This window comes from Protopterus annectens, chromosome 10.part0, assembly GCF_019279795.1.
Source record: "Protopterus annectens isolate FY-2018-M chromosome 10.part0, PAN1.0, whole genome shotgun sequence".
Lineage (NCBI taxonomy): Eukaryota > Metazoa > Chordata > Ceratodontiformes > Protopteridae > Protopterus > Protopterus annectens.
In genome coordinates this window covers 286,968,087-286,988,888 of record NC_056744.1, presented here as the reverse complement: position 1 = coordinate 286,988,888, position 20,802 = coordinate 286,968,087, and the positions used below count along the sequence as shown (strand labels likewise).

Below are 20,802 nucleotides of genomic sequence, written 5' to 3'. Positions count from 1 at the left end.
CTTATTTTAAAGCTGTCTCGCTATGCTAAACCCATTTAACATAGCGAGACAGGTTTTAAAAAAAAGCAACGGAGAAAGCAAGATCTCCGTTGCTTTTTTTACTGTTTCGCTATGTTAAATGGGTTTAACATAGCGAGACAGTTTTAAAATAAGCAACGGACGTCTCCGTTGCTTATTTTAAAGCTGTCTTGCTATGTTAAACCCATTTAACATAGCGAGACACTAAAAAAAAAAGCAACAGAGATCTTGCTTTCTCCGTTGCTTTTGCCCACAGCTCTGATGTACTGCGCAGGCGCGCAGTACATCAGAACTGCCGCGGATGCCAGACATCTGCGGAAGGGCAGTAAACAGGCATTATACTATGCCATTATTTAAGAAAAGTAATAGTTTCTTTTCTTAAATAATGTCATGGTATAATAGCAATAACCCACTTCTGGGTGTGGGTAATGCTGTATTTACCCACGGTTGGCTTTGTTTGGTCCCTCGGGCTTCGCCCTCCGGGCCAAACCACGCCAACCGTGGGTAAATCCAGCATTACCCACACCCAGGTGTGGGTTATTGCTATATGAATTACTCATACTGTACACTTCCTGTTATAACTGCCTGGATTTAGCAGTGTGATATAGCAGAAGCATATTGCTATCAATCAGTTAAAGCTATCTAATGTATTGTAACAGCAGAAACCTTATTCAAGATGCTGCAATGTGTCACCTCCATGAAGCATCCAGTTTTGTACTTTGATTTGACAGCAAACCAGCAACATGCCAGTAATGGAATGACAGATCACATAATCAACACACAAGGACAATTTTATAGGTAAACAACAAACACATACTTTTTCCAAGGCATTTTTTATTGGCTTGGATGTCACCACCGTCACCCCCAGCTGAAATACATATTTACTTTAAATGCACAAGTCTTCATTTTGCATGAATATTCTGCAAACATTTTTAACTTTACTTTCAGCTTCAACAAAGTGCATCAGTAATTCTTTTTTTAAAAACTTGTGTGGCACATTCTGTTAAATATGATATTTAAATAATACTTCTACAGCTCATGTACAGCAAGTTCTGGTCCTGTTTTACAAGAAAGCATCACATTTCTGTGACTGTTTTCAGAATGTTGAGGAATTTTATCTCTTAGTGACAGTATAACACATTTTAAATATATGCATTGGCAAATGTGTGTGGTCATTCTCAATGTCACATTAAACAACAGAAGTTAATGTGTAAAATAAATTAGATGTACAATTCTCAGGGTCCACACTGTCCTGGGAATATGCTGTTTTTTAAACTGTTCTTTGAAACTTTCTGGCAACAGTATATGTCAGTCAGAAAGGCCAACAACAATATGACTTTCATACCTCTCAACTGTCTACATTTTCAAAGAATATCCAGATTTTTCCCCAAATAATTTTGGTCTGTACCTCATAAAGAAATTTGCTTTATGGCAAATGTCTAAGGACTGAAATCATTAATGACAGTTGAGTTTCAGACCATATCCTTCAGATAATGCATGCTAACACAAACTCTGTTATTTCAGCAACTTTCTGAATTTATAAGAGCAACATTTAAACTCTGCTCCCCCCAGTATTTCAGGCTTAGTCCAAATTTCTTGCAATAAGAGGCCGAGTGGTATGATGACTTTTATAGAAAACATTACTGGTATCACTGAGTACTATTACAGCCAGTAAGACTGCAGCAAATGTTTTTAAAATCAACAGTGTCGGATTAAACGCTGTTGGTCAGGCTTTTAATTATTGCTGAACATCTGAGGTCTTTCACAAACTCAAGTTTTAAACTAAACAAAGGACATTTTTAATGTGGCTGTTATTTTCATCAAAACAGTTTGACCTCCTTGAAAACAGTGTTCTCTGGCATGTTTCTAGAAATCAGCATGCCCAGAAATCAGCAGGCTTCATTTTTTTTTCTTTTTCACTCAAACTGTTTTTGTCAAATTTTCATAAATTGCATTTCTGAGTTCACTTGCTGAAAACATTTATTAACTTGCGTGATATTCCCATCTTAGGGGAACTTCTCAGCATATTATCTATCAGCTGTTTCCATGGCATCTGTATGACAAAGGCAATTCTTGCAGCATTCCTTATGATGGCATAAATATTTCAACTTTCTTATTTATGGGTGGCTAATGTGATAGTCACCTTTCTATTTGCCAAATGTTGTACTTAACAAATATATGTCTAAGTTCTGAGAAGTGGGTACAAATAAAGACCAATTTCTTGCACACTTGCACTGTCTATATAATGGTACTGTTAAGGAAAGGGTGTTTATTATCCTACTGTGTAGATTTGGATTAGGGATAGATTAGCACACATAACTAAGGAGAAAGAAGGAGGCTTCACTTACCTTCACTACCTTGGTCACATGTGCTAACCCTACCTCCGCCCCCTAAACCCAACCCTACACATTAGGGTACTTAATATTCTTTTCACAACAATGTTATCAAACAACACACACACACACACACACACACACACACACACACACACACACACACACACACACATCCAATGACAAAAGTTTTGCTATAAATGAAGGATGTGAGAGTGTTCAATCTCGCCGTTTGTTCTTACACCTGGGTTCGGAGCCGATCCTCGGCTCCGTGTCGGCCGCTTGGCAAAGCTCTGCATCGAGAAGAAGCTCGAGACCAACCTAACTCCCACAATCCCCCTCTGCCTTTACCTCAGATCTAGTTTGCCGCTGCAACGTTCGCATCATTTTTGATGAGCTCGGACCACCTCAAAGCTAAGATTAATTATTTCTTATATTTTTCTTATATTTTGGATAAAACATTTTCTTAAAGTTGACTGTGTGTGTGTGTGAGTAGTGTATCGAGGGTTTCTCGGTTCCGTATATAGTTTTTATATACTTTATTAGAGTTATTCCCTCGGGGTCTACCCCACCCTTTAACTTTTACTGGATTTGACTATTGGATTTGACTACTGTACAGGATTTGACAAATTTTACTGGATTGGACAAGTTTTACTGGATTGAACAATTGTACTGGCTATTTCACTGTTTACTGGTTTTGACTTTGTAACATGTCTGAAAAAGCTAAATCAGGCTTCAAACGGTGCCAATGTGGACAGAAAATGTCTGTCACAGACAATCATAGTTCCTGCGTCTACTGTCTTGGCCCTCTCCATCTGCAAGAAGACTGCTCCATCTGCCATTCTTTCAGTGGAAGGGTCATGACAGACAGGCGCAGGAAACTTATGGATAGGGGCCTTTTGAAGCCTGCATTCCAAGAGGCTCTGGATGCATCAGACCAGACATCCAAATCCTCGAAGGAATGGAGGACGTCGGAGCCCAGGTCATCGGCTCCGAGCTCTTCATTCAAAGTTCGATCACCGGTTCCACAGACTTCGGGGCAGAGTGTTGAACTGTTGTCAGTTACCGAGCCTCGAGTCTTGGAACCGGTGACGGAGCTTCCTCCTCCTGCACTTTTGAGGTCGGCTCAGTCTTCGATTCCTTCGACGCGTTCTTCCAGGCCCCTCTCCGACACCGATGTAGACTGCGTTGTGCAGAAATTGATGGAGAATACGGCCTTGTCCAAACTCATCTCTGTCTCCTCCCAGTTGGTGTCGAGACTCGAAGGCCTTCCCTTATCTCCACCTGTTCCTCCTCTGAGGCCTATCCTGTCTTCGGAGCCGGGAGAGGCTGATCTGGTGATTGTGGAGCCCTCGGTGCCGGAACCGTCTTTTTCTCGGTCTGCACCGTTCACCTCGACTCCGTCGGACCCAGTACCGGAGTCTCGGAGCCGAAGATCCATCCTTGGATCCGGGACTGAGAGTCGGACCGATGTTTCGGTTCCGACACTCCCTCTCGGAGCCTCGGCTCGGATCGATTCGGCTCCGTCCTCGGGGTCGATACCTTCGGTGCCTGTCTCGGGGATTCCTCCGATTTCTTCGGAACCGGGGGGATACCTCGACTCGGGACCCGGGGGCCTTCGACCTCATGAGGAAGGTGTTGTCTACTCAGACAACCACTTCAGCAGAAACAGCTTCTCCTTCCCATAAAGGTCCGTTATCCTCCTCTGCACCCACGGCTACATCTAAGCGTTGAGCACCAGTGTCTCAGCCACCCCTAGAGGGTGCCCCCTCTTCCTCGGAGGCTTCATCGGATGCCCCCCCCCCGAGGAAGTTCCGAGGAAAAGATTGTGTAAGAGGAGACACTTGGATTCTTCACAAGAATCCTTGACATCGGACACTGACTTGGATGAGTCAGAAGGGTCCCCAAAATCACCCTCAGAGGATGTCTCCTTTTCTGACATCCTGGAGATCCTAAAGCAGAGAGGTGATTGGCAATCCCTTCCCCCTTCTGAGGATGAGTCAGTCTTGCTGAAGGCATTCGGTGCTCGCCCTTCCTCCTCCTGGGTCACTCCACCCTTCGATGAGTTGATGGAATTGATTGCTCGAAGGGCGTGGGAGACACCTGACACGGTGGAGCCAGTCCCTAGAAAGCCTAATAAATATATTACTTCCCCCCAAGATAAGGCTTATCTGACAAAGGGAGTGCCAGTGGACGCTATGGTGGTGGCAGCGGCCACGAAAAAGGAGATGTCTGAATCTTCCTCATCTGTCCATCCGACTAACAGAGATTCTAGGACTATGGACAGGTATGGGAAGCACATTTTTAGTTCAGCGGCTTTTTCTATGCGATCCCTGAACTATTTGACCCACTTCACACGGTTACAGAGGGATCTAATCAAAGAGTTGGGAGATACCCTCCAGGGTACTACAGATGCTGCTGTCTCGGAGAAAGTTACAGCACATCTCAATACCCTTACATCTATTGCAAACTCGTCCATGAGGCTGATCTCATACGCAGCCGAAGGATCGAGTAGGGCAGTGGCTTCAGCGATTGCTCTTCGTAGACAATCCTGGATGCGCTTATGTTCCTTTGCGGAAGCCTTCAAGTCTTCCTTTACTAACGCCCCATTTGATGGTGCCACTCTCTTTGGCCCCAAAGTAAAGGAGACCCTTACCCGGTGTGAGCAAGAGGGAAAGACTCTGTCTGCTGTCGGAGTCTGTTTTTCCACCCCATCCAGACCGTACCCCAAAGGGCAACGTGGTGGAAAAATGTGGTTTCGAAAACCCCAAGGTTCTTTCCCAGGCACACAGGGTGATGCCCCCTCTAGAGGCAGAGGAGGGGGCAGAGGTGGAAGACGTCGCCCTGGCAGCAGAGGGGGTCCGCAAAACCAAGGTGACAGGGATACACTCCCCGGGAAACCTTTCCAGCACTCCTGAGAGGAGGCCCGACTGTCCTGCTCTGGAGGCAGTCGGGTCGCTAGCTTTATACCCTCAGGCCTGGCAAAATCTTACATCAGACAATTGGGTAAAAAGCATTGTTACCAGAGGTTACAGAATTCCCTTCCTATTGCCCCCAATTCTGCAGAAAAGACTCCCAGATGTGCCCCATCTGCGAGGCCCCGCAGCTATAGAAATTTCAAAGCTGCTAGAAAAAAGAGTCATCCAACCAGTCCCAGCGGACCAAAGAGGATTCGAACTTACTCAAGGTTCTTTTAGTTCCAAAAGACAGGGGACTGGAGGCCAATTCTGGACCTAAGCAAACTCAATACCTTCATCAAGAAAGAAAAGTTCCGGATGGTCACGCTTCAATCGATCCTTCCATTCTTACAGAAGGACGACTGGATGTGCTCAATAGATCTAAAGGACGCATACTACCACATCAAAATGGCCAGGGCGTCCAGGGATCACTTGCGCTTCCGGCTGGGAGCCAGTCACTTTCAGTTTCGAGCCCTGCCCTTTGGTCTGACCTCAGCCCCCAGGGTTTTCACCAAATGTATGGCAGTGGTAGCGTCTCACATGAGACGCCTGGGATTCCAGGTGTTTCCGTATCTGGACTGGCTCCTTTCTGCCACCACCGAGCGTCGACTGATTCAGGCCAGGGATTACACACTACAACTTTGTGTTCATCTCAGAATTTCCGTAAATTTCGGAAAATCTTTACTACAGCCATCACAGCATATCTCATTCATAGGAGCACAATTGGATACGCGTTGCTTAATTCTAAGGCTTCCTCCAGAAAGGATAGCCTCACTACAAAACCATATATCTCTTCTTCTATCGTCCAGAAAATCCCCAGCGAAACTGGTTCTGAAGGTTTTGGGTCTCATGGCAGCTTCTCTCATTGCGATACCCTTGGGAAGACTGCACATGAGAGTTCTTCAATGGCTACTGTTTGCACAATGGTCATTCCAACAGTTACCCCTGACGCACGAAATTCACATCACAAACATATGCAAATCACACCTGGCTTGGTGGCTCCGGACTTGCAATCTTTCCAGCGGAAGACCATTTGTGCTACCCACGCCGGCAGCTACGGTGACCACAGACGCTTCCCTGATAGGGTGGGGGGCATCTTTCAGGGACAGACAGTCCAAGGCGAATGGACTAATTTGGAGTACAATCTGCACATCAATGTTCTAGAGTTGAGGGCAGTGTTTCTAGCGTTGCAACACTTTGCTCCCCTTCTTCCTCTAGGGACAATTGCAGTTCAGACGGACAACATGTCCGTAAGTCTGGTACATAAACAAGCAAGGGGGAACCAAGTCTTATCAACTATGCAGAGAGGCCATGAGAATCTGGCAATGGGCGGAGTCCACGGGTCGCTTTCTGATAGCAACGCAGATCCCGGGGTTATCCAACGTCATAGCCGACAGGTTGAGCAGAGCTATCTTGTTACCTCACGAGTGGTCCCTCAAACAGTCAGTTGCGAAGGAAATTTTTCGCAAGTGGGGCCAGCCTTCCTGCGATCTCTTTGCGTCTCCAATGAACGCCAAATGCAGAAGCTATTTTGCCCTATTACCCCCTCCAGGGGAAGTCCCCAGGGACGCTCTGGTTCACGATTGGCCCCCGGGTCTCCTTTACGCCTTTCCTCCTTTTCCCCTGATTGCAAAATTTCTGCAGAAAGCCAACAACCTGCAAAGGACGATTATCCTCATTGCCCCATTCTGGCCTCATCAAATCTGGTTTCCCTTTCTTCTGGCACACCAAATTCGGGAACCCTGGATCCTAGACCCGGAGCCGGATCTACTGACCCAATCGTCAGGGGCTCCCCACCCGTCGCTACTCTCCCTCAGACTAGCAGCTTGGCTGCTCCGCTTCCCTACTTAGCCAGGTCTGATCTTCTTTCCCCTGCGGTTCAGAATATACTAGTGGCTTCTCATAAAGCTTCCACTACAAAGATTTACACTAGTAAATGGAAGCGTTTTGTGCACTGGGCAAATACACAACAATTGGACCCCGTGATAGCTCCTCTGAATAGGATCTTGGAGTTTTTGACCGAACTGTTCCACCAAGGAGCTTCTCCTGCCACTTTGAGAGTGCAATTGGCTGCCATTTCAAACTTTCATGTGGAAGAGTGTGGGGCTCCTATTATGGCTCACAGACTTTGTAAGGCCTTTCTGAAAGGATCTTTCCATATTAGACCACCAGTTAGAACTCCTACATCACCTTGGAACTTGAACCTTCTCTTATCCCAGCTGATGCTACCACCTTTTGAACCAGCCTCTTCCTGTCCTTTGAAATATTTGTCATGGAAGACCCTCTTTTTGGTGGCCATTACATCGGCCAGACGGGTAGCGGAGCTTCAAGCTCTTTCCGTTAAACATCCTTATTTGATTTTTCACTCTGATAGAGTATCTCTTCGCACTAATCCATCCTTTCTTCCCAAAGTTTGCTCCGTTAATAACATTAATCAGGCCATTGAGCTCCCTACCTTTTTCAAAAACCACTCCAATAAGTTGGAATATATGTTACACAAGTTAGATGTTCATAGACAACTCAGATTTTACTTGGATAGAACAAAGGATCACAGAAAAACAGACCAGCTTTTTATAGCCTTTGCAGACAGCAAGAAGGGTATGGCAGTTACGAAACGAACCCTTTCCAAATGGCTATCCGATTGCATTATTTTTGTTTATGCTGCCTCGGAGCAAACTTTACCTATCAAGCCCAAAGGGCACTCTACAAGATCAGTATCTACATCCCTGGCTCATGCAGCCCACCTACCGTTAGACACTATTTGTGCGGCTGCCACTTGGTCTAAACCACATACATTCATTACTCATTACAAAGTAGACAGGGTTTCTCGGGACAGGGCAACCTTTGGTTCCACTGTGCTCAGGAACGTTCTCCCATGAGTTCCTCAGGAACATGGAGCTAGGGACGCTACCCAGGTGTAAGAACAAACGGCGAGATTGAACACTCTTACATATAGAAGTTATGTCCTTACCATAACGTTCCATGTGGAGTGTTCATCTCGCCTTTGTTCTTACATTCCCACCCTCCCACCCTCAGGAAGAACGTCCAGTTTAGGTGTCTGGTTTGGTTCTCCTACTTCTGCCTTATGCAGTTGTTGTGGTTGTATTTTTCAACTATGTTTGTTCTTGTTGGCATGAATGTGTTATATTCTCTCTGTTGGCTTCTGGTTTGCTTGCAAACTAGATCTGAGGTAAAGGCAGAGGGGGATTGTGGGAGTTAGGTTGGTCTCGAGCTTCTTCTCGATGCAGAGCTTTGCCAAGCGGCCGACACGGAGCCGAGGATCGGCTCCGAACCCAGGTGTAAGAACAAAGGCGAGATGAACACTCCACATGGAACGTTATGGTAAGGACATAACTTCTATTTTTTGCATTAGCACTCACTCTCACTAACCTAACATTCAATACTGCATGCTTTCAACTATTCCTTTACTTGAAAGAGCATACATTAGACCATTTCAAACACAGGAAAATCCTTCAATCAACTGAATTCTCGATAACCCACGTAGTTTATGACAAGGGACTAAGCAGCATTTAGAGTTTGGTTTATATGATAAAATGAACCTAATTATTCTAGGACTGCCTGCTGCATCACAAAACTGAAACGGTCACATCTTAGATTATTTTTTTTTTGTATTTATTCTGAACTGGTTCAGTAATATGCAGCAGTAAACAGGAACAATTTTCAGCCAAAAGGGGAATACAGAGTAACAAAACTAGTCACACATTTTTTGGTCTTGCTTTTTAGTTTAAGAAGCTTCTGCCAAATGCTTTCAGTCAGCCCAAACACATAGGTTCATAGGTTCATACTAGGCTATCTGCCCGAGGGCATTTACAAGCCTAGCCCATAGTTTTGTGGCTTACGCCACCCCTTTAGTTTGGAGAAACTATGCCCATTATTTTGCTGTGCCTCTGTCGAGCAGTGACACTGAGGTAATCCCTGGTGTATATCTGCGATCTCCCATCCATTGGTCAAGATTCCTCTTGAACAAGGCCAGCGAGGTGCTCTGCCTCACATATACCGGGATTTTGTTCCACAGCATAGGGAGTCTTTGGGTGATGAATCTATCCCTCCAGCACGTCCTATTAATAACCGTGTCGAGGTTTAAGTCTCCCGCCCTTGTGGCTCTGAGGGATCTAGATTTTTTGAGGTGAAGCATGTTCACCAAATCTGGGTTTGACATGGCCTTGTATGTCAGGCACAGGTCACCTCTGAGCAAGCGGTAAGCAACTGAATAGAGCTGGAGTTCTTTCAGTCGGGCAGCATAAGACAGATTTTTGAGACCCTTTATCCTTTTGGTGAAGAACTTTTGTGGCATCTCCAGCTGCTGCAAGTGTCGGGTCAGATACATTCCGAATGGGGCATTGTACTCAATCATTGGTCTGATGAGTGATGAGTATAGGGAGACTATGACCTCCCTTGATCTAGATGTGAATTCCTTCATGATAAGGTGGGCAATGTAGAAGGTCTTCCTAACTACTTTAGCAATATGAGTGTCGAATGAAAGGCTACTGTCAACCTGGGTCCCCAGGTCCCTGATAACTTCTTCTGTGCTCAGTGGATTGCCACCTATATGGTAGTTAGGGGTAACCTTGTTTTTCCCGAAGGGTATGACTATGCATTTCTTGGCATTTAACTTTAGGCCATGGCTCTGGCACCAGTTATCCGTTTCTGTGAGACCCTTCTGAAGGATATCTGTGTCAGATGTGTTTTCGACTACGGCGCCCAGTTTGCAGTCATCTGCAAACATTTTAGTGGAAGAAGCCTTCTGCCAGCAGCTGTAGAAAATTGCCCTTAGTGAAGCAGCTACTATAGGATTCCAGTCAGGTCAGACTCAGTCATGTGCTGATATTATCTAGCTGTGGAGGTCATTTTAAACTTAAATTTAAAATTAAAGTGCTAGTGGCACTTTACAGTGTCAGTGACACTCCTCTGAGTGCATCATCCTTTGGAGGAGATATTAAATTGAGATCTCCATACGAGGAAGCTGCACCCCTGAGTGAGTCATTCTTTGGATGATATATTAAATTGAGATCCCCAAAGGGGGAAGATGCAACCCTGAGTGTGTCATCCTTTGGATGAGATATTAAACTGAGATCCCCAAAAGGGGAACCTGCACCCCTGAGTGTGTCATCCTTTGGATGAGATATTAAATTGAGATCCCATCTGCTTGACCTGGTACAGCTCAAGTGGATGTAAAAGATCCCACAACACCAATCAAAGAGTCAGGGAAGTTCCTTGATGCCTTGGCCAAATATGGGTCTTCTCTGAAAACAGGCCATCAAACTAGCTGGACTAACCTGGTCATCAATAAATAAATAAAAATATAATAAAATAAGTAAAGAGGGAGAGAATGAAAAAATAAATATGACCACAATATTTTACGTGCTGTTTTCACTTGGTTTCACTATAAATAAGAATATACTGTACCAAAGAAGTAATGAATTCAGAAATATGGAAAGAGCAATCCTCACTGTCTAATGCCATCTGAACAGCAGCAGCTGCCATTTGGTTTTCTGTAGGCATCACTGTTTAGTCTACAGAGTGTTGGACCTTCTTTCTAACTGGCCTGTTAGGTTAAACAAGGCCTTACTGTGGAAATTTCTAAAATCCAAATACCTCATCATTAATTTGTCCTTTACTGAGCATATTATACATCAACACAAGGCAAAGATTGCTGTACATAAGACAGTACTGATACATGCATGTGGTGGCATTACAGACTTTTATTCAGACAGATCAGTAGCACTGCTCTGTTTTTCAGAGCATCAGTACATTTTTGGGTGTGTGCATTATACATCTTTTGGCAGCAGTATACTGAGCTTCAGTAAATCATAATAGAAAAATCTGAGGATTGCAACATATAGAAAGTATGTGCTGAGCTAAGCGAAGTTTTGTGACACTACATTGACACTGATGTCTTGGTGGCAACTGATGAGCCAAGTTGAACAGAGTGCAAATACAATTTTAAAATAACACAAATAACAAGGCTTACTTTTTTGTCAGAACCTACTTCTGATGCTGCTGCCTACATTCAACTGATTCTCACCACCCCTAGGTATTATATACTGTGAGTAATACCCCAATATGACCATTCAGTGGGTGAGTCTCTCCTCCCTAAGACCTAGCACCTATTCCATTAATGGAAAGGTAGAAGACAGGGTCCGACATATTGCTGATCAAATTCTTTTAGACTACATTCTCTGTACACATGTGCACACGGACGGTGCACTTTCACTACTTTGACTTCAGAAGTGGAATGCTGCAGAAAAATGGGGACAGACTTTTGTTTGTATAGTGTTTTGACTCAGAGAGTGTGTGTGTGTGTGTGTGTGTGTGTGTGTGTGTGTGTGTGTGTGTGTGAGAGAGATATTAAGTCATTGACCCTAACACACATCTCTCCATCTGATACTTACTGTTTACTCACACCACTGCACTTATATTGGCTTGTTGAGGTCAGATTCCTGGTTCCTAGCAGAAGACAAAAACTACACATGCACTAGACCCATTAGCAGAACCTAGGCTGATAACAATGAAGCTTTTATGCCAAAGGTCTAGCTGGGCTCCAGACTACGTAACCTATGCATCTCAAGAATTATAAATTAAACCTGGAAATTCAGAAAATGTTAAGTGAAGCAAAAACTCGCACAGACTCCGGGCAGTAACTTAGCTTCTGCTGAAAATGGGCAAGGGTATCGTGCACCCAGAGTCATGCTTTGTTATTGCCTAATAAAGGAAAGCACTGCTGGCTGAAATATCATCTGCCTTTTCACTTGTGAATCTAAATAGTAAAGAGCTTCTACAAGTGATTACAGCTGAAGAACACTAAGTGTATCGGTGGATTTAGTAGACTCAGAAATCATTTATAAAATACACTATTTCCATATATTTGCTTCATTCATAAGTGTAGAGAAACTGTGTTCTAGGTTGAAGACCATCAAGGAGCACAGACACCCTCAAAATATGTTTTAACTTACATTTATCCACCCAGAGATCAATAACTCTCCTAAACTCAGACATGTTATCTTAGAACTTATTTTATAACAGATTAGCACATCATTCCTCTCCATCCTCATCCCTGCTCAACTCCCTCCATATCCTCCTCCTACCTCTACTGTAACTCACCCCCCTCTTTTGTTATACTCCTTTACCCTCCACTACCCTTGTCTTCTATTTCTCCAATGCAGCTCTCTCACCTCTATTTCTCTTCTAAAACATATCGGGGTCTGCTGAAAATAGCAACAACATGACTGCTTGTATACCTTTTCAAACTTGAAATGCAGTTCTCCCCATTTAAAAAAAATGTTGTAAACTGCAAGTGGCTGGACTGCACATTGATATGGTGGGTTGGGGTAGTTAATATCCATTTACTTTTTACTTTTAGAAATCATAAATGCAATTTTAACTTAATATTAGCCTTGGGCAGTCTTTTTTTTATTAAACATTGTACGAAAGTGCACGTAAATTATATATACATGTCTTTGTACCCCTAGATAATTTCTTTAGCTTATTCTAGGTGGAGCTAAGTCTGTCATTACCGACAATGCATATTGTAGACCCAAATAACTGCTGTAATGATTTTAAACGTAATAAACATGGACATAAAGTATTAAAAATAAACAATACAAAACATAATAACTATTTACACTATATACAAACATCCATAATAAACATTTGTTTTATTCAAGAAAGGTAATCAATATTTATCTAACGATCTCTCCAATTTTTGGCAAGCTAGTCTTTTGTGTGTTACATTTGATGATCTCTGATGATCTGATAAATAGTTTGCATTTCTTTTTTACATACAGATTTTGCTATTGAAATAAACTCAGTAAACATAAGATCTTGCTTATTTTTCCAGTTCAATGTAATTATTTTTTGAGCAACAGCTAAAATTAACTAAAGAACAGGTAACTGATGTCTAGGAATTACACTTGGGGTAGGGACATTGAATAATATCAAAGAGCTAGTAATCTGACAGCTGTCAGACTACAGGGCTTTTGCAAAATGTTTAAAATCACTCAGTATTGTGTGAGAGTTCTACATTTGATGAACATATGAACCCATTTGGCTTCAAGAATATCACCACATCTCCAGCATTTGCTTTCATTACTCTTGGTCAATTCTGTGTGGAGTGTAAAAGCTTCTATGAATAAATCTCCATGTATATAGTCTCCAATATAAAGATGATGAAGTGTTTTTTATTGAATTTAATAACCGTTTCTTATTATCGTTAGATAAGGTTCACCATTAATCTTTATGGAGTAATTCTAAAAAGCTTGGTCCAAAGTAATCAAGTCTTCTCATAGGATTTTATATACAGGTGATATGCTTAATTTATGTTCATCGAACTGCATCATATGAATAGGTGCATCAATCTTGGTATAATATCAGTTTCCAGATTTATTGACACTCTCACTTTATTTTCAACTAACTGTCTTAAAGATTGAATACAGAGCCAATTATCTTGACAGACATTATATCTGGCTAAGGGAAAGTTCATTGGTTGGATGTTCTTATTGTCTATAAACTGGTGCCAAAACTTTAGATTATTCTCTTTAAGATTCCGCATCTTATTGATATTGAAGGTATCTAGGCAGTCTGGTGTATAAGCTATGGGAAATGTAATGAAAAATGTGTTCTTTAGACTATAATTGTTGTTGATTATATTTTTGAAAATATAAAATATTTGGTTTATACCATGTGAGAAGTGGCTACATTTCTTATTATATAAGCAATACTCACGGAGTATCCACAATATTTTGTTAATTCCAAAGGTTTCCTTAAACTGGGCTTCTGTCTTCTCAGAGGAAGTTATATGTATTTCATGTAGTTGTTTCCAGCTAGATGTATATATGGATGAAATCCAGTGTAGTATTATGTTAATAACAACAGATTTGGAATATAATTCTGTGTTGGGAAAGCCAATCCCATTACTGTCCCAGGCTCTAACATGTCATTTATAGGCTATTCTTGGTTTCTTTGGGAACCATAGAAAAGTTAGTAATAGGGAATCTATTTGTTTAAATAATTTCTTAGGAGGAGGTAAAAATCAATGCTTGTATGTAAAATAAAATCTTGGGCAAAATAATCATTTTTTTAATGTAAATCTGTCTTCCATGGTGAAAAACATTTTGTTTACACTTTTTAGTCAAGTCATTCATTATAGCTACCAATTTAGTGAAGTTAAATTTAATAGTTTCATTCCATTTATTCTTAATACTTATTCCTAGATAATCTACCTTATCATTTTCCCAGTTGAATGCATTGAATTTTTGCAAATTGTTATTTATTTTCTTATTGATTAAAAGTGTTTTGGTTTTATTTTGGTTATAACTGAACCCTGAGATTTTTCCAGATAGTTTTTGACAGTATCCCTCATTAACTTGAAATCCTTTGATATTTGGGTTATTTCTAATAAATGAAGCAAAAGGTTCCACTGATAAAGCGAAAAATAATGGGGATAGTGGGCAACCTTGTCTAGTTTCCTTATGAATTTTTACTGGGGATGATAGACATTAACCAATCTTAACAAATGCTTTAGAATCACTATAAATATTTAATATCAATTAAGTGAAATCTGAAGTAAAGTTAAATTCTTTAAAGATTTTTTGTAAGTATGACCAACTAAGGGAATTGAACGCCTTATCAATATCCAGAATAACAGTTAATTGTTTCTTGGTTTTGTTTGCAATGTCTATTGAGAGAGTAGTTTAATAATATTGTCGTGTACTTTTCTATGCAAGATAAAGCCAGTTTGATCAAAATGTATTAGATGGGGTAACATATTATTTAGTCTTTTGGCCAGGATAGACATGAACATTTTATAATCAATATTTAACAATGATATGGGTCTATAGGATGCACATAGTTGGGGGTCCTTACCTTGTTTCAGAATGGGGGAAATTATTGAGTACTTCCACGAGGGAGGGAAAATTAAGTTTTGTTTAACCATGGAGAATGTGTTTAATAAAAACACTGTGTGCTCTGGAAGAACTCATTGTTTTCTGATGTGAGTTACAACAGGTGATGAAGACAGTCTCTCTATTCCTTCCACAGTACGGTTATAGAAATACTGGAAAAATTAATCACCTTTAAAATATAAAAAATACACTGTGACCCAACTGACCTAAATAGTGAAACAGAAACATACAGCCAAATCATCAGAATTTCCTAGAGTTTCAATATGTTTTATATTCCTGAATTACACTGGCATTTTTGCTTGTGACAAAGGGAGAGCCAGCCAGGCTATCTGGAATTTTGTAAATAATTATATATCATTTGTGAATGTCAACAGGATTCATACAAGATGCCCATGTTACAACTGTAATAGAACTGCATATTATGTGTATATCAAACTAGGTTTGTACAGATGTTTGTTGAAAAAATATTCTATAAAGTGCTTGTGCTTAAAATGTAACCACAGCATGCCCTACTGGAACATAACAGAAATGTACATGCACTATTGTAAATGTTTAAATGTATATATTTTAACAGTGGAAACTGGAATACAGGAGGTTAACATCAGAAAAATAGCTGAAATTAAATTACTTTATGGCTAAGCAACAAAAGAGGATATCTTTTGGTTTTTAATGCAGCCAGAGACAAAGTTTGTGCCGAGAAACTAGATCAGAGGTCTATGTATTTTCACAGGTAGATGCTAAATACTGCTAGCTTCCAGCAGTGGGGGTTTCACCAGGGATAGAGTCAGATGACAAGAAATGATGACATTAGGCAAGCTATCCCAGCAGTAATATTTGAGATATTAATTTAAGAGGTCTCTTAGGAGACAGCATTCTGTATTCTGTCTTGGACCCAACAACAACAACTTGAAGACCCATTCACCACATTTGCCTTACTCTTAAGTTAACTAGGGTATACTAATTCTCTTAGACTTGGTCAGGAATATAGCAAAGCTTAGTTTAGATGTTTTTCCTTATTTATTTGAGACTGTTCTGCAATGTTGTTTTAAATATTTCCTATGGTTTTGAACTCTGATGTCACTGTGAACATATATTTAGTATTGTCTTGTTCTTTTATTATTTATTATTAAATATATTTAAACCTTTCATTGTGGCTGATTTGTGCAGAGATATTTAAGTTTTGAGAATACTTGCATATTTATGTGGGGACACTGTGGGCCACTCCTAATACCCTTGCTCTTGGTCAAACTCACAGTAAAATTGGACACCCTTTGTTAAGTACTTACAGTAGCGGATAAGAGTCGGTTGGTGGCAGTGATAAAGTACAGTTTTGTACCTACCATAAATGTAGATGTTCGAAGATCCACATTGCTGCAGTCCTTACACTTGGGTAGTCCGCTGTCCTCGGTCGGCCCGAATATCAAAGTATTAGGCTGACGTCGGTCAAGGCGCTTAAGACTGACATCAGGACGTCAGGGTACAAATGCGCATGACCGACGTCATATCCTCAGTCTTTTCTTGCCCCAGATGTCAGAAGACCCTAAAAAGAAAGGTCAAAACCAAAAGACAGCAAAGAACAACCAACCACCCTTGCACTAATCATATGTACAATATATACAATATCCACAATATTCACAACCCAAACCACACAACCGCCTCTAAATACAGAGGGGAAGGAGGGAGGGTAAATTGGACTGCAGCAATGTGGATCTTCGAACATCTACATTTATGGTAGGTACAAAACTGTACTATGTTCTTCATCTCACATTGCTGCAGTCCTTACACTTGGGTAGAATCCCAAAGCAGAGGAAAGGGAGGATGGCAAAACTATAAAGCAGTAGGAGCTGCCAAAATGCCCTGTAAAATTGCAGTGGCAAAACCAGCCCTAGATTTAGAGTAAAGTGGAAGGTGGTAATGCTTAGAGAAAGTATGCACTGAACTCCAAGTAGCTGCCTCCAAAATATCTTTAGTTGCCACCCCTTAAAAAGCTGTAGAAGTGGCAGTAGCCCTAGTGGAATGAGGCCTAATCCCAGCTGGAATCTCCTTACCATGATGGGAATAACAGAAAGCAATACAAAACCCAATCCACTTAGAAATAGTTTGTTTTGACACAGGCTTGCCCTGAGAACCCAAAGCAAATGAAACAAATAACTGCTGAGACTGCCTGAACCCTTTAGTTCTGCTCAAATAATATCGCAACTGCCTGTGTATATCCAAAGTGTGCAAAATCTTTTCCCCTTTATTTTGGGGTTTGCATAAAAAGTAGGCAAATGAATAGTTTGGTTTAAAGCCACACTAGAAACCACTTTAGGCATAAAGGAAGGATTAGTACGCAAAGATACCCTATCCTTATGGAAAATTAAGAAAGGCTCAACCGCCATAAGGGCCTGTAATTCAGAAACCCTTCTTGCAGAGGTAATGGCCAACAAAAAAGCAGTCTTCCATGATAAATATTTCAACTCGGCAATAGCTGCAGGCTCAAAAGGTTGTAGAGTGAGTTTCTCCAACACAAAATTGAGATCCCAAGCAGGAGTAGGAGCTCTGCGTGGGGGTCTTATATTCTTTGCCCCTCTAAGGAATTGCTTAAACAAAGGATGAGAAAACAATGGTGGGTCACAGTCATAGTGAGCAGAAATTGCTGCAGCATGAACCTTAATAGAAGAGAAGGACAAACCTTTGTCCAGTAACTCAGTAAGATATTGCAGAGCCACACTTAAATTAGGCTTAGAAACATCAAATTCCTTTGCTGTACTCCAAAATAAAAATCTCTTCCATTTATCTGCGTACACTTTCCTTGTACTAGGCCTTCTGGCCTCCAAAATAACATCCAAAACTTGCTGTGGAAGCTGAGACCCTCCAGGGTTCAAAACAGAATATGCCAGGCTGTTAGGTGAAGAGAGTGAAGTTTGACATTGAGTAAATGACTGTTCTCCTGAGACAGCAGGTGTGGAATCGAAGGTAAATGCCATGGAGGCTCCCGTACCAGACTTCTCAGTAATGGGTACCAGTGCTGTCGAGGCCAATCTGGAGCTATTAAAATCATCTTTGGCTTGTCCTGTCTGACCTTCAGGAGTACCTTTGGGAGGAGAGGCAGAGGTGGAAAGGCATACACATGAAGATTGCTCCAATTGAATGAAAGAGCATCCACTTTCCAAGCTGTGGGATGAAACCTTTTGTGCAAAACTTTGGCAGCTGGTAGTTTAGTGGAGAAGCGAACAGATCTATGTCTGGAGTTCCCCATAACACTGTCAATTTCTGAAATACATGAGGATCCAATTTCCACTCGTGGGGATCCATAATTTGTCTGCTCAACACATCTGCTAAGGAGTTCTGTGCTCCGGCAGAAACCTTGCCTGAAGATTTAGCTGTAAACTGAGAGCAGTCTCCCACAAAATCATTGCTTGTCTGCATAGAGGATAAGAATGTGTTCCCCCTTGCTTGTTGATGTACCACATGACAGTTGTGTTGTCTGTTAGAACCAACACCTGCCCTGGAAGAAGTAAATCCTTGAAAGCTATTAATGCAAATTGGACTGCTAACATCTCCTTCAAGTTGATATGTAGATGTTGAAGTCTGGCAGGCCACGTGTCTTGTACCCACTTTCCATTTAGATGAGCTCCCCAAGCTTTGTCTGAGGCATCTGTCGTTAGAATCTGACTCGCCTCTGGCCGGGTCACAGAGAGTCCCTTGTTTAGGTGACATTCCTGAGCCCACCACAAAAATTCCTTTTGAATGCAAGGTATTATCTGAATGACAGTGTCCATATCTTGGCAGTGCTGTGTCCATACATTTTTGAGATACCATTGTAGCTTCCTCATATGCAGTTTGGCATTGGGAAGCACCAGAATACAAGATGCCATGAACCCCAAGGCTTGAAGGACTGTCCTTGCAGTCAGCCTGGACTGATGAGACAATTGATGGAAGTAAAGAGAAAGATTCTTTTGTTTGTCCGGGGTCAAAAAGGCCATCTGGGATGCTGTATTCAGTCTCACACCCAGAAAGCACATGTCCTGAGAGGGCACTAGACTGGACCTTATTTCGTTCACAGAATACCCCAGGCATCTTAGCACTGCTATCACATATTGTAAATGATGAAGAAGTTTGTCCTTTCCTTGGGCCAGAATCAGGCAATCGTCCAAATAAGGATAGATCTGTATTCCTCTTAGCCTGAAGAAAGCTATCACTGGAGCCAGAACCTTCGTGAACACTCTGGGCGCAGTAGATAAGCCAAAGGGCAATGCAGAGAACTGATAATGAGAAGTCCCAGCCCGAAAACGCAGATACTTCCTGCAACTTAGCCTGATAGGAACATGAAGGTAAGCCTCCTTGAGATCCAGAGTCACCATCCAGTGATCTTTGCCCAGCAGAGGTAAAAGCTGTTGCAACGCCAACATTTTGAACTTGGGAATGTCCAGATAAGTGTTGAGGATAGATAAATCCAAAATTGGTCTCCACGTGTTCCCCTTCTTTGGTACTAGGAACAGGCGAGAATAAAATCCTAGGCCCACTTCTGGCAGAGGGACCGGTTGTATGGCCCCTATTTGAAGCAACAGAGAAATTTGTTTGTGAGCCTCTAGTCTTTGCTGAGGAGGAACGTCCGGCATGCCTTTGAAAGGAGGCAAGGTATGGAAATAAAACTTGTAACCTTGGTGTATGATATCCATACCCATCTGTCTTGGGTAATCAAACTCCAATTTTCCTTGAAGAGTGCCAACCTTCCTCCCAAAGGTGCTGCCAGGCAAGAAGGATCTGGCAGCTGAAAAGGTAGGTCATTGGGCCTGTTTACGAAAGGACTGGCCCCTGCCCTCACCCGAAGATTGTGCAGGTGAACTCCCTGTTCTAGGTCTGAAGGAGCTCTGAGCTCTGCCCCTACCACGTCTAGATCTATTCCTAGACTGTGAATCATAAGAAGGGTACGTCCACCCCTTAGCAGGCCAGTTCCTACTAAACTTCGGAGGCTGAACTTGCAAAAAATCTTTAACAGCCTGCATAGACTTAGCCTTGTCTTCCATTTTCTTCAAGACTGACTCCACAGGTGAACCAAACAACACATCAGACTGTAAAGGAGCATCCAAAATCCTTGTCTTAACATGGTCAGATAAATTCTGATCCCTCAGCCAGGCGTGCCTGTGAAGAACTGACCCAGTGGCAGCCACCCTAGACGAGGCCTGTACAGCATCAAAACCACATTGTAAAGAATGCTTACCCACCTGTTCAGAGACATGTACCAAATCTTGTAATTCTTTACACTCAATGCCTTCCGCCAGAGCATCTACCTTAGACTTCAATTGAGAAAGAAGATAGTTTTGATATTTCAACATGTGAAACTGGCAATTCAAAGCCCTCATAGCTAAGGTGGAAGAAGTATAGACTTTCTTTCCCCATCTATCCAAAGCTCTGGCCTCTTTATCTGGAGGAACCGGACTTTTTACAACAGAGGCCTTGACACCCTTAGGTCTCTGACTAACAGTTTCTGGGTCCGCCCTAGGACTCTTATAAAGATATTTATGAGCCTCAGGCACCCTGTAATACCTATCCGGTTTAACAGGAGCAGGAGGCAAAGAATCAGGATTA

At 42.0% G+C, this 20,802-nt stretch overlaps 1 protein-coding gene across 2 annotated transcripts in view; it reads right to left on the bottom strand.

The window, feature by feature from the left end:
- NAT9 (N-acetyltransferase 9 (putative)) overlaps positions 1-20,802 on the bottom strand; it is a 209,102-nt gene that overhangs the window by 163,068 nt on the left and 25,232 nt on the right. The gene's annotated exons all lie outside the window — the stretch shown is intronic.